Raw genomic sequence first — 18,352 nt, 5'->3', positions numbered from 1 at the left:
ATGCAAAAGCCAGAGGACATCATCAGAAATGTTGCCTGAGGTTATCCTGTGTTTCAGGTCAACATAAACGCACTCTCGGGCAGTGTTGTAGTACTCGAGTCCAAGACTCGAACTCGAGTCCGAGTCATTAGCTAAATTTAGAGACTCCGACCAATAGGCCGGAGCGCGCTTGGCGGTGAGGGCCGATCGACGCCGCTTGCGGCTTTAACATCCTTCATATGCGGGCTATCAGCGTACCTCGAGTCGCTGTTGCACGTTCCATAACAACAATGTTTAAAAATCATGGTTAGGAGACGTCTTAGACTTGGAAAAAGCAGTCGTTTTACCGAGTAAAACCAGGGTAACGTACAGCGAAAGAGTGGAGGAAAACGCATATTTGCACTACCTGTACGTGATATGACGTCACGTTCTAAAAATAGCTTGCTAGCGGAACGCCATTATTAGTGCAATGGAATGTTACTGATTCATGTCATACATCACGGCATGTTCCTACAACGAACTTGGATCAATAGTGACTCGACTCGGACTTGACTCGGATGAGTAGTGGACTTGTCTCGGACTCGACTCAGAATTTTTTTTAATGACTTGGACTTGACTCTGATTTTTTTTTTTTTTATGACTTGGACTTGACTCGGACTTGAACACTGGAGACTCGAACCTGGACTCGAACTCGAGGCATAGTGACTTGACTACAACACTGCTCTCAGGTGACCCAGCTGAGGTTCTTTAAGTCCCAGATTATGCCCTAGCATATCCAGAGCTAGTCAGAGGCGTTTACCACAAATGTTATGCTATTTGAGACGCCCCTGCTCTTTTTTCCTCCAATGCAATGCAAAGAGCTGACGACATTCAAATCTTCACAACAGAATCTAGACGTCTGCTGTGCGTGCACCCTGCAATCAGTGTGTTACACTCAAATATACAGAACATTGCAAAAGTATTCGCTCATTCATCCAAATAATTGAAAACAGGGGTTCCAATCATTTCAGTGGCCACAGGTGTGTAACATCAAGCAGTCAAGCTGTCAGTGGTATTATAAAGTGAAAGTGATCGGGAATGACAGCAACTCAGCTACAAAGTGGTAGACCATGTAAAATGACACAACGGAGGCAGCGGATGCCGAGGCGTAAAGTGCCCAGAGGTTGGCAACTGTCTGCTGAGTCAATCACTGCGGACCTCCAAACCTCATGTGGCCTCCAGGTTAGCTGAAGAGCCATGCGTAGACAGAATCTTGGAATGGGTATCCACGGTCGAGCAGCTGCATCAAAGCCATACATCAAAGCGTTGGATGCAGTGGCGTAAAACAAGCCACCACTGGAGTGTAGAGCAGCAGAGGCACGTTCTGTGGAGTGACGAATGTAGCGACCTGATGGATAAGTGCGGGTTTAGACGTTGCCAGGAGAATGTAAAATACAGTCCGACAAGTACCAAAGTGTAAAGTTTAACAGAAGGATTCTGGTGTGGGGTCGTTTTTCAGGACCTGGTGCCCTTGGTTCCAGTGTAGAAGAACTCTGGATACTTGAGCATACCAAGAGATATTGGACAACTCCATGTTTCTAACTTTGTGGGAACAGTTTGGAGACGACCCCTTCCTCTTCCAACATGACAGTGTACTAGTGCACACAGCAAGGTTCACAAAGACCTTTTGTGGATGAGAGAGTTTAGCGTGGACGACCTTGACTGGCCTCAACCTACAAGAACCACTTTGGGATAAATTAGGCTACATTCACACTGCAGGTCTTAATGTAATGTAAGGTCTAAAATCTGATTTTTTTGCGTGGTCGTTCACATTTCCAAATATATGTGACCTGTATGTGATCTCCTGTGTGAACTGAATGCGTTCAACCAAAGTGTCCCACATGCGCACTCGAGGACACGATGACGTCAGACGTAGCAAGCGTCCTCAATGTTTGCGGAAGTAAACATGGATTATAATGCTGGCACGCATTTTGCGGTCAATAATTTATTTTCTAACCGGAGCTTTCTCTCCATTGTCTGCTCTCCTCATTGTAGTCCGCTATGGGTGTCGTCTTTCTTCCCGCTTCTGCATAGCAGGACGCAGAATACTGACGTTTGTCGAGTATCGGTGACGTACAGGTCGGATAAATGCGACCCGGCCGTACAGACACAGGTCACATTTGAAAAGATCAGATATGTATCAGAATTAGGACCACATATCCAAGTGGCTTGGGTCGCATTTGAAAAAATCCGATCTGTGTTGTTCAGACTGTCATAAAAAGATCAGATACAGGTCACAGATGGGCAAAAAAATAAAAATAAATAAATAAATAAATAAATCGGAATTGGGTCACTTCAGGCTGCAGTGTGAACGTAGCCTTAGAGCAGAGACTGAGAGCCAGGTCTTCTAGTCCAACGTCAGTGTTGGGCCTCACAAATGTGCTACTGGAAGAATGGTTGAAAATTTCCATAAACACCCCAGAACCTTGTGGACAGCCTTCTCAGAGGAGCTGAAGCCGTTACAGCTGCACAGGTTGGACCAATCTCAAAAAATAACGACTGAAGGTTTATGTTGCTCAGTCTGCGCTGGCCAATTTTGGATGCATTCCTCCCCCAAATAAATGTATATCTGAATTAAACCTGCTGGATGATAAATAACAAACCGTAATCACAATTATTATGCGATTTAACAAATTGACTCATATTCTGAAAACATGCTGCATTTATTGTCCTATTGGAAATAACACTTGCAAATCAGAAAATGGACAAATCATTTATTTAATAATTGTTTTTCTAATCGTTGCATTGTTTTGTGATTGTTTTCAGCGGACATTATAACTAAATTTTTTTTTTTTAATTAATTACACAGACCCATGTTTTATGCAAAGGATGAAGGAGCATAGGATAGCATAGAAATTAAGCCATGGGTTATTTTATTCCTTAACTTTGCTCTGACCATCAGGCAATTAAGCATAGTCAAAATCTTAAAACATATTTTGTGTTTATTTTTATATTAATGAATGTTTTTTAAGAATACAGTTCAACCTCCCAGTGCTTTAAAAAGGTAGTCTTAATAGGCTGCGTTACAAGTGAGGGCTGATTACTTTGGCTTTGTTGCAATTGGGCATCTTGAGATGACTTTAGAAGATGCCTGAGAATACGAAGTAAAAAGTTCCCAATAAAAATATATTGTAATGATGTTTAGAATATGTTAATGATCACTTGATATACATATACGATCAGGACTTTTCAGACAGGTCGAAAAGAAGAAATTCTAAATTATCGTTCAGTTTGGAGTCTTTTAATGTTGTAACATAAATGTATATTAAATCAGCTTTAATCCTTGTAAGCTGAGCTTTAAATATGTGTTAAGTGTGAACATAAGCTGGAACCAGCAAATAAACACGCATCGTCTCCAAATATTTGTCCAGCACCAATCCAAAAGCGACAGACAAATTCTCGCCTCAGAATGTGAGTCTGGAAACGAACAAGTAATATTGCAAAAGCTACAGACATCTATGCAATCTGAGATGATTACGCTGTAGGTTAGATGTCCATGATACATTGACTTGCCATATTCATTGCATTATCTGAATTTGCAAAATCCCAATCGCAAAATACTGCTGGGATGTAATATTTGGTAGGCTGTGCTATTTCAACAGTGATGCATTCATGCTATGTATCTATTTAGGCAGTTGAATGGTTGAAATTAGATAATTAAATTACAGTGGAAAAATATAGAAACCCATAACCCCTTCTCATTGTCTGAAATTAAACTCGACTTCCTTTCCGTTTTAGGTCAGTTACAAGAACCAATGGGGTTTATTTCCCAAATGCCAACATAACGAGTAAGCCATTTTTAAAAGAGTTAAAAACACATCTTCTAATTTAGTAATTTAAAACTAATTCAGTCATTTAGTTGGCCTTCTATCACCTGAAGAACATTTCCAGGATTAAAGGACTAATGTCTCAGCAGGATCTAGAAAAACAAATCCATGAGTTTATCTTTAGTAGAATTGATTACTGCAACAATGTTTTCACATGTCTGCCTAAAAAGTGGATCAGACAGCTGCAGCTGATCCAGAATGCTGCTGCCCGCGTCCTCGCTAAGACTAAGAAAGTAGAGCACATCACCCCAGTTCTAAAGTCCTTACACTGGATTTACAGATGGTAGGACATAACTACACAACACTACATAAAAGCCAGTCAGAAATGTTTGGACTGCAAGGTGCCAACTCAGCTGCATAACATCAAACACGAGAGAGCTTACACAAATCTACTAAACCCCATTTTATGGCAATTTATAAAGGCTAGAGCAGAATGGAATTAAATCACCAATAATAACCAAAACACACTGAGAATTTAATTAATCAAACAAATGCAGAATGTTCTGTTCGGAAGCAGAGCGAGGATTGAAGGTTTATTTTTGCTCCTGCAAGTGTCTCATTCTGTTTGGGATGTATAATGATCAGAATTAATTGATGAATGTGTCTACATTTAAATTGCAAGCAGCAAAGCAGCCACTGGCTCTGCAAACACAAGCAGCAACAGTAATAAGTTTGTGATGTAATCCATAATAAAAACTCAAAAGGAAATTTATAATGAAATGACAGTCAGTGCCTCATTCTTGCTCGTTTGAAGGTGATTATACATGCACTGTATACAAACAGATAAGCAAATTCCACATTAATGACTGATGATTTCCCAGAGAAAAGTAAGAAGAAAAAAAAAAAACTCTGTTTTGCCACTTTACAGATTTCACACTATAGTTCTCACTGAAAATGCATTTACATGTCAATCTCTATGGTTGTAAAAGCCAGCTTTCCTTCACTTTCTCAGCATAAACAACATGGCTTGACTGTAACAGATTTGACAAAAGAAAAGATGTTTTCAGGTGGGAAAGTCAAAACAATGAATAGTGAAGCTATAAAAAAGTAAATCTATTAAATGTCAATTTTATTCATATAGCCAATTTATCAACAATAATGTTGACCAAAATGCTTCACATAAAAGGTCAATCCAAACAAAATGCATTGCAATCAAATGCAATCAGAAAACGGCCATAAAAAAATAATGGGAAAAAAGAAAGCTAAACTATAAAAACATCACATGCCAACTGCTCTGATAGACTTCAAACTGAACCAGAGTTAAAAGCCGGTGTAAAAAAGTGAGCTTTCAGGAGGGATTTAAAAGACAGTACAGACTTTACAGAACAAATCTCAAGAGGCACTTTGCTCCAGAGACTGGGGGCTGCCACAGCAAAAACCCAATCCCCTCTGCGTCTTTATTTGGTCACCTAAAAAAATCACTACGCAAAAAACTCAGGGAGCCTTTGTATTAAACTTTGTTTTAAACATTGCATTTAAAAAAATCCTTCCGTTTTTTTTTTTTTTAAACACAAAAACCTATTTTATTTAGCCACACCTCACTCAGAGAGACGAAAAGAGTCTTAAATGTAAATGATGACGTTTCATCCGGATCCAAAATGTGTGCGGGTCCATGCTAGAATGTAGACGACGGATTGTTTATAGGGAATGTTACTTCCATCCGGGGTGACAAATGAGAAGGATTTTGGTTAATTTTGCAGTACATTTTTTTACTTATTGCTCCTTTAAATCATGAAAGAAAATCCAGACTAATTTAAAGTAGACTATTCTGGTGACACAGTGGATAGGTGGAACACACTGACACATGGCTTCAAGCATAAAAGTAACAAATTGGGCCAGAACTGGACCAGAAATGACTAAATCTATCTGAATACTGCCAAGGATGTTTGTATTTCAAACTGTGTTATATTTTTTGCATTTGGCAAGATGTTCTATCCAAAGTGACTTACAAATGAGGATGTAACAAAGCTGTTAAGTGTTAACAACAAAACAGCTTTGTTACAGCTGGGGTAGGAGATGCTTTCTGAAGGTCTGGGTCTTCAAGAGTTTCATGAAGATAAACTTCTCGCAGTCCACCGAGGGTTATTTGACCATCGTGGAATGATACATGTCAAGAGGTAGGGTTGTGTTGAGCATGGTGTAGGCACTACTAGTTGACACTCTCTTGACAACCAGAGTGACTCAAGTTGTGAAATAATTTGCTAGAGCATGCCGACCCATTAAGTGCTTTCTGGGCAAACATCAGTGTTTTGAATTTGATTCAATCCTTTAAGGGAAGCCTGTGCAGCACCATGAAAAGAGGGGTGATTGAAGGTCAGACGCGCCAACGCATTCTGGACTATCTGCAGGGGTTACACGACAGGTTGGAGGAGGGTGTTGCAGTTTTTGCTACAAGCAGTCATTGACCAACATAGTGAGATTCAGGTACACCTAGGTCATTCAAAACAGCGCTTTTAAATCCCACGATAGGATGCCGGTTTGTGAGGTCTCCAAGCTAGACCATTTCTCTTGAGCTTTTCTTCTTCATTTGATAAAATGGCTAAAATTGGAGCTGAAGACTGATAATATCACTACTTTTGTCTTTGGTGGCCATTTCATCATGTGCATATGCCTAAGTCAGGTATTTGAAATGTAATATCCCTTTTCTGCAACTTTACACTCAGTTCTTAGCTGCATGTGCTCGCAATGTTTTACTCTGTTGCGTCTTTTTCTCAGTTTCAGGCATGGTAGTGACACAACTATATTGAGTTACAAGCCAGAACACAGTTGAAACGTTATAAAAAAAAAATTAATTGTGCCCTTCAACTTAGCATTACTGCAATAAAGCCTCAGTTGTTTTTTAAAAGAAAGTGTTAATGTTCAAAAATGTAACACTGTAATTTCATAAAAATAGTAAAGATCAACTGGAAAAGTCTTGGTACAAGGTAGTTGTGCAGATTTTACTTTTGTAATTCACTGCATTAATCAAAAAAAACATTTAAAATGTTTCTACCCCCAAAAGAAATAAAACGAAGTTTGGCTGTGAGATTCAATAACCTGCACTTGCCAACAATGATCCTATAGTGACTTTCTCCTCACTTTGCCTGCTACTCTTGACTGAACACTAACATTTCTGACGACAGGCTTCAAGATTTGGTTTGACTGATTTAAAGAAGAAAAAGAAACCACTGAGTTTATCCCGTCTTTCTTGATCAGATATTTACTGAAGGGAGCACACAATATGTAATCTTAGAATCTATACATGTATTCATACAGTTAATGTAGTTCCTGAGGAGAGGTCAATCTGACGGCAGCCTCTGCCTCCGACGCTGTTCACACAGAGAGAACGGAGGAACTCTGCAGGTGGGGTCCTTCCTGTAACAGACCGGCTCCTGAGTTGATAACGGGGTTTCCGAGCACCTCGCCATGTACAAACAACTAAAATTAGACCAATCGGTTTCTCTGTGTCATTTACAAAGAATCAACACTGCTTCCATTACGACAGGACATGAAGCAGGAAGAGAAGTTTGATAAAGACATTCCCAGATTTGTGTCCCCTGTATTTTTGTAGTCTCTGAATAATTTCCTCCAAGCCTTAAGTATTAGCTGGTAGCAATAAAAACAATGCAATGAACTACTAATAACTTCAAGAAGTTGCATTATGAGTAAAAGATTTACAGTTTTTCTCAGCTTAAGAGCATTTCTTTGGATGTAACACATTAGTTGTTTTCACACATGGCTCACACCTTATTGCCAGTAACAAGACGCCCTGAGTAAGATGCAGTTGTTCCTCTTTAGTAACTCACAGAAGGCTGGTGTCGCAGAAGCAGCTGGGTTGATGCTGCCTCCCACGTCACACATGCATGCTAATTCTGCCACCTCTGTCTGCTCAGATGAAGCTTTGATCTCACTCTGCCTCAGGGCCCTCATGTATAAAGCGCGTCTACGCACCAAAAACCCGACGTGCATTATTTATCGCACAACTCGGGAAGTATAAAAGTGAACGTTGGATGCGAGTGTGCGGCAGCCACACAAACTTCGGCGACAACAAATCACAATGTCCTAAAACTCACCCATTCCTCTGAAATATACCTCAACTCAAGGAGCGTCGAACGCAATGTTTGTTTTTTAATGAGTTTGTGTTTTTGTGGTTTAAACCCATACAAAGAAACTTAGTCACACATACAGTAACAGTACACACCTCAAAAAGTTATGGAAACCTAAATCAGATGTAGACTGTAAATATACCTCTGTTTTTGTCATGCACATTGGTCTATGGAGCAATAGCACATAAAATACATGTAAATGATCCAAGGGGCTCTTTCATTCTCTCTCACTGAGAATAAAACGGGATCAGATCAGCAGATTAAGTGCTAATAAGTCAGGTGTTTTGATTCTTAAGGTGGAAACAATCATATGTCCATAAACAGCTGCGTAAAGTAGCGTGAAATTGTGGACCGATGGCACCGTTGGCGCTGCTGGAGGACATCTCTGAAGGAAGAACTGGGAGGGAGCGTGTTTTTAGAGACCTTACTGGCCTGATGGCACATGATGATGAGTCGCTTATTAGCTGGTTTAGATTGCCCAGGGAAAATATTTCTGTACTGGCCCCAAGCGTTACAGAAGGAGAAGGAACCGCAAGTGGCCGGTTCAGGTTCTAACACTGCTGCAGTATTTGCAAGCGAAGCGAGGACCCAATTTCAGAATGTAATTAAACTGGTGTTTAACTATTATCGACCTGTTCTCGGCCTGCCCTGGTTCTTTTATCTGATAACGTGGTGTTTGTACTGCAGACTTCTGTAGAAGTAAAAAGACTCTTTAAAACATAACTATATTTTACCATATATAATCTAAAACACAGAGGAATGCTTACAGATTCAGTACTGGGCTCCCATAACAACACAACCATTACCTGAGAACCCCGTTAGTTCTCCCACATAGACCTTATAATGGAAACATGTGTCCACCCATTGGGGGGGGGGGGGGGGGGGGGGGCACAGTACGATATCAGCGTTCCATTTATCACATTGGTGGAGAAGATCATGCAGTAATGCAGACGTGTCCTTGCTGACACATAACACCCATAACAGTCATTCTGTCCGGTCCGAGTATGTCAGACACTTTGCCTTCAGAGTCCGTTTAGCTGTAATTTCCATGGCAACCAACTTTGCAGTCCAGTCTCTGTAATCTCATAATCTCTTACACTGGACTCGTAGTGCTATAAGGGCTCAAGCTTTGAATGAATTCACTTTTGTGAATAGAAAGCCTTTTCGTTTAATATGTGTGCAACATATTTGTGATGCACACATGTCTAACAAACGTAGAATTAAATTGGCCTGTTCTACTCAGGTTACCACTATACTATAATAATTGTAATTATTCTAATTATAATAGTTGTGTTGGGAACATAATAAGAGCAGGCTTTGTGTGCGGTGGCTGACTCGAGGTTATTTGGACATATGGAGTGTGCCTTCCAGGTAGTGACACTGATTTGCATATATAATTAGAGGCGGGAACAAGGTAGCCAAAGATCCACGCACAGATGCGCAAATTTCCCGATGTATGATGTATAAAGGAAAGGTGTTCAGTGACGTCTGGCTTTTTTTGTTTTTTAAACGCCACACGTTTCTAAATTTCTTGCCTCCACCACCTACTTTTAGTATGAAACCTGCATATTCTTCTATACATGAGGCCCCTGATCTTTAACATAGAAAATGGCAAGGCTTTCTATATCTTCTTTAATTATCTGAAATTGATTCAGGTCTGGTGTGAGAAAATTGTACTTATGTGCTTCTTTACCACTTTTCTTTTTTAATAGAAAAACTACCAAATATTCTTCCACCCGCCACTGTAGCTGTGTCAGACAGGAATGAAACACTTCAGTAAAATTACTAGTGATAAGGAGAAATAGGACTGTCAGGGTAATAGAAATGAAAAATCTCTCTTTTTGTATATCAAAGTACATTTCGGATGTCTAATATGAACCTCAAGAACTTGCTTTTAATTGAAAATTTAAAAATACCAATATCTTCTTTTGACAGTTCTTTAGACACAAACAGAGAGCGCACATAAAGGTCTTTGCTGAGGGACGTTCACATTTGGTCATGTCACAAAACAGATTCCAATGTGTTTTATTAGGATTTTAAGTGACAGACCCAAACAAAGTGGTGCAAAACTCTGAACTGGCTTGGAATGATATCATTTCCATTTTTTTGTATTTATCTGTTAAATAAATTACACCTCCAGCCACTGTTCATTAAACTCTGACCAGCCTCTGTCCCATCTGGAATGAATCCTCTCCACTAAATGACGCGGTCACCTAGATGTTTCATGGCGGTGTATTCATCGCTAGTTTTCCACAGTACATAGAATTTAGCATGTTCGCTAGGAAGTTTAATCTTGGTCTCGTCTGACCAGGGTATTAACATGCTGACTGTGTCGCCTGTATGGCTTGTAGTCACCCGCCTTCTTCTTGCTATTCTACTTAGAGACCAGGTTTGTGGGGTAAATGACTAACATCTGTCTTGTCAACGGATTCTCCTTCCTGAGTTTTGGATGTCTGCAGCTCCTCCAGAGTTATCACAGGCCTCTCGGCTAGGGCTGCACGGCCTATCCAGAACGTTTCCTCATCGCAGTACAGGTGTTTGCGATACGAACGTGGCAAAGGACTGTTTGAAACGTATGAATTGTTTTCCAAGCTCATAATTCCCACAGCAATATAATATTCTCCCTGTTGGGTGACATGCTGCTGTGGTCCAGCCTCTCACACCTGACACAGGTACCAGTGGCCATGGTAAAGGTTACACAGAGTGTTACAGGCACAGGTGAATGAAAGAGGAAGGAAGAAAATGTAGATTTGCCGCAACTGAGATTGACAGCACAACACGCACCAATAATAGTGCCGTCGCCTGATTTTCTAAAAATCACAGAGCCACACTTCTCTAAATAATACTTTGCTTCCCCGACATGTCAGTTTCATTAGATCTCTGATGGGTTTGCAGCTGCAAACCTGCTTTCAGATTCCTGATAATAGATTGCATAAAGCTTCATTAGACGGGCATAGCTTGGCAATATTCCCCGCTTTAAACTTCTTCACAGCTTGATCAGGTGTATTGCTTGATCCTCGTGATGCTGATTGATCACAAATCTACGCCAACAACACATAAGAATAAATTACACATAGGAGGGTCTATGTGTTGCTTTAGAAGACTATTTACAGAGTCTTCTAAAGCAACCAGTGGCACTAAATTCTTTAGACGCATCAGAATAAAAGGGGGCTGAACGTCAATACATCCAACATTTTTCACATTTTTAATAGTACAAAGTTGTGTGCTACTACTTTATTCTGGTGAGTAACATTAAATCCAGATAGGATTGTAAATGCATTTACCAATTTCATGAGATAAAGACATTTTGCCAGGGACTGTGTGAAAAATGAATAAAGGCCACTAAGTATACGCCGTGGACCTCTGTGCCCTCCTCCTGGTCCACTGTCATCAGCAAACACAAACCTTGGGTGAGCATGGATGCTCTAATCACAACATCACTGATCGCTGCCTACCTGCAGCAGTGCCATCCCATGGTCCTTTTAGCTGAGCCAGCACCTGTCCTCAGTTGATGTATGGTAGCAGCACAGCATTCCTCCTCTTTTATCGCATACGTTCCAATTTCAATGCATCCAAGAAACACTCGAATACATGCAACTGCACGCGCACATCCAGGAAGTCTGAATGCAAAAAGCTACTTAAGACCTTGTAAAATTTATCGACAGCAACATTGACCTTTCATCGCATTACTTATGTTTTTAACTGAATCCATTAGCGTTACTCTGAAGTTTAATTTGCAGGACGTAGGGCATCGTCCATTGGAGATGAGCAGTCATTAGATTGGATCGATGCTCTCATTCCTTACACAACCAGGAGGAGACAAAGGAGAGCAGCAGACCAGAAGAGTGGAGTGCACTGGCTCCTCTACGGTGTTATGTTACAGCCAAACAAGACACTGATGCCACAAGATCAGCAGGAGACATAGTCCTACCTTTATAGCCTGGGATCGGATGGCAGACTGTGTGTAAGACGGCTTCACCAAGTCTGCAAAGCAAGGATTGCAATTTTGGCAGAAATATTATAGAAATATTTCTAAAATGGCTTAAAGTACAGTCACATTAAAAAGAAAATACTTCCTCTGAGTGTTGGAGTTCTGGTATTAGCCAGGTTCAAAATGTATTCAAGGATAACTTCAAGTGTGCAGCACCACGCATGCATTCAACCAGGGCATTATTTCTTAGACAGAAATAAGACCTAAACGGATTGTTTGGTGAAAAACAAAGTGAACCACAGTAAATCCAAGGATACATAAAAGGTAACAAGAATTAAGCCATCATAGGTTTGTTTTACCATGACTGTAACTCTGGCCACCCAACTGGACGACAACTGGGTGTCCTGTATGAAAAGTGTAAAACTGGCTCCCAGCCCGACCACTGAGAAAGTCACCGGAGTCCAGGAAAAAGACATATCCTGGAAACACGGAAACACACACACACACACACACACACACACACACACACACACACACACACACACACACACACACACACACACACGGGAATGATTTATGCAAGAAAACGGACTTTTGTTGGCTCCATCCATTTCCTGTCGCCTTGGGGAATCTAGTCAATATTATTTTACAAGTGAACAAGCACAGCGAGTGACAGCGATTTAAATAGCTTAACACACTGCGAATATCCAGGTCTGCCTATGAAACTTTACAAGACAAAAGAAAAAAAAAATCTTCCCGATTGGTTAATGGTTTTTGATCATTACAGAATGTGCTGCGTTTATCTAGAACCTTATTCCACCCTCCTCCATCAGGGTGAATTTAAAAGGAGAGGAAGTAAACGATAAAGGAAGGGTGACCTGCGGCTGATATGTAGTGGATTCAAATTAAAACAGGTAAGGCTAAGGTGTTCATTTACTGGATACAATATTGAGGAAAGTGACCAAGAAATGTGCAGCTATGTTGTCTTTGTCCATTCTCTTCTGAGCATGGAAGAATCTACAAAAATGGAACTAGGTAAATATTAACGGTAAACCTTTAATTCCAACTTTATCCTGAACCTCTACACAAAACCAAAATTCTTGGTCTTAATGGCTGGTCTTAACAAAAGATCTTAGTAAATAGCATGGATATTAAACGGTACTTAGGATTGTGTAAATACAACTTCAGATAAACATGAGATTGCATTTTTTTAGACAGCATCAGAGTTTCCCCCCAGAAAATGCAGGGCGGGGCGTCAAGCCAACAACAGCTAGCACATTAGCTTATTCAGACCGGGAGGTTTTCTTTACTGACCGTTTTATGCTGCTCTCAAACATCGAGGCATTTAATGTAAACAAACGATGCTCAGCCTGGCGGTGGGCCGAGTAAAGCCTGACGGCCCAGCAGGCTTATAATACGGAGGGGGAAACCCTGAGCATCATTACTTTACATTGAACTTATATGCTAGATGAAAAGCTACCTTCAGCAAGCATAGCTTTGCATCACTGCTTTACTTTAATGCATAAATGTTTGTGAACATTACAGTAATTTAGCCACAGCTAAGGCCAGGTCCATCTCAAAAAGTCCCCCCCCCCAAAAAAAAAAAACGGTCCATTACATTTTTTAACAATGCTCTTTGTAAATAAATTTAATTATTTTCATCAAAACAAATCAATGCCAAAACGCAATAGGCAAGTCAGGCATAATATTATGCTACACCTAATTATGTATTTGTGGCCATAGTTCTCAGCTAGTGAGAAGTCTAAACGGATACGGAGAAAAATCAGTTAATTGTTTCTGTTCCTGCGACATTGTTTTATTGAAAAACCTGGACCTGTCTACAGCTGCTGTTTTGACAAGATGGTTGCGTAGCAATAGTTTCTCACTGGTTTCACCAGAACATTTTAATGCCTTTTTAAAATCAGTTTCTGCTGCATTCAGAAAACAAATGCCACCAAATATATGACTGCTACTTAGAGCTGGTAGTTGTATAGTAAGTTAATATTGACTGCCCTATCTGTGATTTTGATAGTGTTCACCGATAAGCGATGAAGATAAATCTGTGATAAATGTTGTGCTGCACTACTCTGGAATCAATTTAAAAAATACATTTCAGAGCATCTACACCTAAAACCTTTGAATAATCAGATAATATAATTCCCATGTGGACTGTGTGTTTGTGATAACTGTTTGGTTACATATCACGATTTAGTCAAACATTCAGATGAAATACAGATGTGCTTAGTTTTAGACTATATTAATATTGTAAATACCAGATGAGCTATTTTTTTATAAAAAAAATTAATAAATTTGGTCTAGTTATAGTTATAGAATTAAAACCAACCTCATATCATCAGACCTCCACCACCGTGCCTAACAAATATGAGGTGTTTGTGTGAATATGCTGCGTTTGACTCCAGTAAAAAAAAAAAAAAAAAAAAGCACTGTTTTAAATTACAGACATGCTGCTTTAATGAGAGAAAAGGGTTTTATTTATTAACAATCTTTCCAAACAAGCCCTAAAACGTTTAACCCTCCATTTACAGTGAAAAAAAAAAACATATGCGGTATTGTAGATAGGAAAATATCTATTCCAGATTGGCAAAGGATTACAACATCATGCTTTAAGCTCTAAGTACACAAAAGGAAAACATTTAAGCAGTCTCAGCAGAACCAGCAGGAAACCGGCACATTTGATAAAATGCTGTCCAGTGTTAATGCACTGACTTGTGTCAGTTTAGGGGAGAAAAAAAAAACTTACTGAATGTTTAAATGGTTAAAAATAAAAAACACTAAATAAAATTAGTGACGAGTAAAAAAACTAAACAAAAACTATACCGTGGGTCCTTCAAACTATCTGGCCAGAACCCAATAAAAGCTGCAGAGCAAGAACCAGAGCAGACTATGAAGCAATTTTACAAGTCAAAATGTTTGCAGCTTTCTTGTGAAATTGACTTTGATTGAAGTTGTGCTGAAACAATAAAAACAGAAACTGTCAGAGCCAATCCTCCGTTTCCTATTGTACGATAAAGCAGGAGCCACTTTTCACCCTGACAAACAATTGTTTTCTACAATGCCAACGGTTAGTGACAAAAACCTGCCGTCTGAGCGTCGCATACTTTTGACTGCACTCCTTTCCACCCTGCAATTACTTTCCGCAGAACCCTTACTTGGAGACAGACAGGACGAGTTTATTTGCCAGCTGATAATGACAGAGTCCATTATTACTGCAGATTCTTTCGTTACGTTCAGAACAGCTGAACAGCAGCAGCCACCTTTTCCCTCCTGCCTGCAATCCTCACTATGGCTTTATATTCGCTTTTTCCTCTCTCACTCTCTCTGCAGCTGATTTGTCACAACGATTGATGACTTCAGAGACTGCCGGCGTCGCCTTGAAATAGACGGCGCCACACATCACAGCGCAGTGATGGCTGCAACGGGCGAAATCTCATCACAGCCACAGTCGAGACAAAGCGGCAGCGGCAAAAAGAGTCGGAGAGCAGGAGAAGAGCCCATCATCTATGGGCATTTTTTGCAAATTTTGATCTAATAAAAGGATTTCATATACAGTGCCTTGTAACCTCTTCCCGTTTTGACTTGCAAACCGACCAAGGAATACTTCACATGATTGCATGTGAGGAACAATGCACACTTTTTACAGATCAAAATCTAGAAAGTGTGCCATGCGTTGGTAATGAGCCTTTTTTTTTTAATATTCTGATATGCCAAAATAAAACCCAGTGCAACCCACTACCTTCAAAACTCAGGCAAATAGTAACAGGAGTCAACCAGTGGGCAATTTGATCTCATTATGACTCTGTTCTAACATCAGTAAACAAACAGCATCATAAAAAGAAAAGGAGAACATCAGACAGGCCTATGGTAAAGTTCAATCTCTAGCTGTGCAAAGCTACCAGAGACACATGCCGAATAACCTGCCGCTATGAAGGGATGGACTTAGGAGCTTATCGTTAAAACCATTTCAGTTCTATCATCATGCACCATCACAAAATCTCCCAAAACACTGATCTCTGTAATTGTAGCATGGCAAACTGCTATTGTAAAGCACTTCAGGAGACATAGCACTGAATGGGCTGGTATCATAAAAAAAGAGATGAATATCTGATAGGCCATAATACTTAATACAGCCTCCCACCCCCACCCACCCAAAACAATAACCTATTTCAGTGTGTTCAAGTGCTGAATATTTAGTATTTGTACATTTAAAGAGGGCAAAGAAACACTCGAGGTGCGTATAAACGCCACGTTCTCCTCTTTGCAAATAAAACCATTCCTAATTAAGTTTGTCATACAACAGTAAGCTTAAGGCTCCAGCTGCCTGACTGCGAAAAAAGCAACTGCCTATCACTTTTGTTCAAACAGCCCTTTTTGTGTCAAAATCTTGAGGGTTTATGAAAAAGCAGCAGATCTTGTGAAGAGGCAGGATAATGGAGGGGATAAAAAAAAATTACCTTTGTATTATCAACGAGCAAATTCATGCCCAGAAAAAAATAAAATAAAAATGATGTGGAGCCTTCTAGCTGCAACAAGCACTCTGTATTTTTACAACGCTGGCAAAAGGCATCACTGAAGGCTACAGTGATGTAAGGCGAACACAGTCAGCCACAGCTAGTTTTCCCTCTACACCAAGCCTGGCATCACAGCGCAGACTGTATTTTAGGAATCGCTTTCTGGCTGGAGGCCATGAAGAAGAAGAAGAAGAAGAAGGAAAAGTAAAAAAAGGTTTGCACTACCAGCAACAAGGTGAATGCACACAGTAGAAATCTGCAAAAGGGAAGCGAGAGCAAAAAAGCTTTACAATAGCTACGGCAACGCTTTAGAAAAGAATGATGCAACATGAATCTGCAGAACAAAAAGATCCAGACCGGTAGATGAGGCAACCTGCAGAAGCACCAATCAATCAGACAGGCCCAGGGATCAGACCGTGTGTGTTTGTTGATTTGCTCCGATCGCTCAACTGCTGAAATCTGGGATTTATTTGATCAAATACCATCAGACTAGGAACTCCCGCTACTTATGTCCTGCAAACACATCGACTCACAGCCGGCACTTGGATTCACTTTTCTGTGTTCAATAAAACTCAAACCAAAATGCACATGGTTGACTTCATGATACCCAAATCTGCTTCTGCAACCAGGAGAGAGAGAGAACTGGAAGGAGAAGCAATTTAAATGAATGCCATTCCTGGCTCTAATTTAAATGCCACACTGGAAAGTCAGATTGTGTTTTTTTTTCTTTCCTGTTCTTGTGTTGGTATCAGACTCAATCTGAAGGAAAACTGGAATCGCAGCCCCACAGCCTTTTGTTTTGTAGCTGCATCCTGTGGCAACAGTGGAGCGATGCAGGGGCGCACCTTCAGGCTTAATTGTGGCTCATAATGAGCCAAAGACGGGGCGATGAGTGCGCCTCTAGACCTTTAACAGAGGTCCACACGGAGAGCAGAAGCTGCTCAGAACAAACCTCATGTGCGAATGCGCACATTGACACCGATCCACTGGGCTTAGACCCTCTGATCTCTGATATTATGTCCAAAGAAATGCCTGAAAGAAAACATTCCGCGGCAGCATTGGCTCCAGACGCAGCAGCAGCAGCAGCAGCGGGCTGCTTGACAATGCCATCACAATCCGTGTCGATCGCAACATCTCCACGATCTCCAGTGGTGTCAGCGCTGTGGCTGAACAAACACCCCCCGCCTCGTTAATTCATCACGGCGAGCTGACACAAAGAGCGCCGCTGCTGCAGCGCAGCGCAGAGAGCAGTCCCGTCAAATTGAATCGTCCTACCTTTGATGACAAGCGGCTGCGGAGAGCGACCGTGCGCCCTCAACAAGCCAGGATGCACTCCACGCAGACCCCCCCTCCTCCTTCTCCTCCTCCTCCACCGACACACAGACGGAGGCTCAGCCGCCCACGGGTGGATTTAAACAACGCTCAGAGGCGCAGCGGACACGCAGACACTGACTGCACACGGCCACGTCCCGAACCACACCACATACACACACACACACACAAAAGAGACTCACCCGGGCTGTTCTGCGACTGGGCGACCACCACTTGTTTATTGCATCGTCTGGCCGCTGAGCAGCTGTGTGAGATGGTGCGTAACTGACTTCCGCGTTGAGATGGAGTGGAAGAGAGAGAGGGAGAGAGAGAGAGAGAGGGGGGGGGGGGAGAGAGAGAGGGGGGGGGGGGGGGGAGAGAGAGAGGGGGGGGGGGGGGGGAGAGAGAGAGAGAAAGCATCCGCAGCGAGATGGGCGCTGAGGACAGCCAACGCACGGGGGCGCAGTGGGGCGGGGTGGGGCTGGGATGATGGGGCAGAGCAAGCAGCAAGGATGCACTGCTAGATCACCTGTGCTTACACTAGAACGCTTCTTGGTACCATTCTCAAATAATAATAAAAAATAAATAAGAATAAAAAACAAAGAGGAAACTGTTTTGCCTTTGTTTGTTTGTTTGTTTGTTTGTTTGTTT

At 41.2% G+C, this 18,352-nt stretch overlaps 1 protein-coding gene across 4 annotated transcripts in view; it reads right to left on the bottom strand.

The window, feature by feature from the left end:
- march8 (membrane-associated ring finger (C3HC4) 8) overlaps positions 1 to 18,010 on the bottom strand; it is a 111,613-nt gene extending 93,603 nt beyond the window's left edge. For 2 of the 4 annotated variants that reach the window (XM_036125852.1, XM_036125854.1), the window contains exon 1: positions 17,905 to 18,010. The gene's annotated coding sequence lies outside the window, so the exon portion shown is untranslated. Of the gene's footprint in view, positions 1 to 17,665; positions 17,862 to 17,904 lie in introns of those variants that run through there. The other 2 variants (XM_021307540.2, XM_036125853.1) reach the window with 2 other exon arrangements.
- Positions 18,011 to 18,352: the final 342 nt, after the last annotated feature.

Source organism: Fundulus heteroclitus, chromosome 22 (genome assembly GCF_011125445.2).
Source record: "Fundulus heteroclitus isolate FHET01 chromosome 22, MU-UCD_Fhet_4.1, whole genome shotgun sequence".
In the NCBI taxonomy this organism is placed as follows: Eukaryota; Metazoa; Chordata; class Actinopteri; order Cyprinodontiformes; family Fundulidae; genus Fundulus; species Fundulus heteroclitus.
The sequence above is the reverse complement of the archived record's forward strand: the minus strand, read 5'-3'. Positions and strand labels throughout refer to the sequence as shown.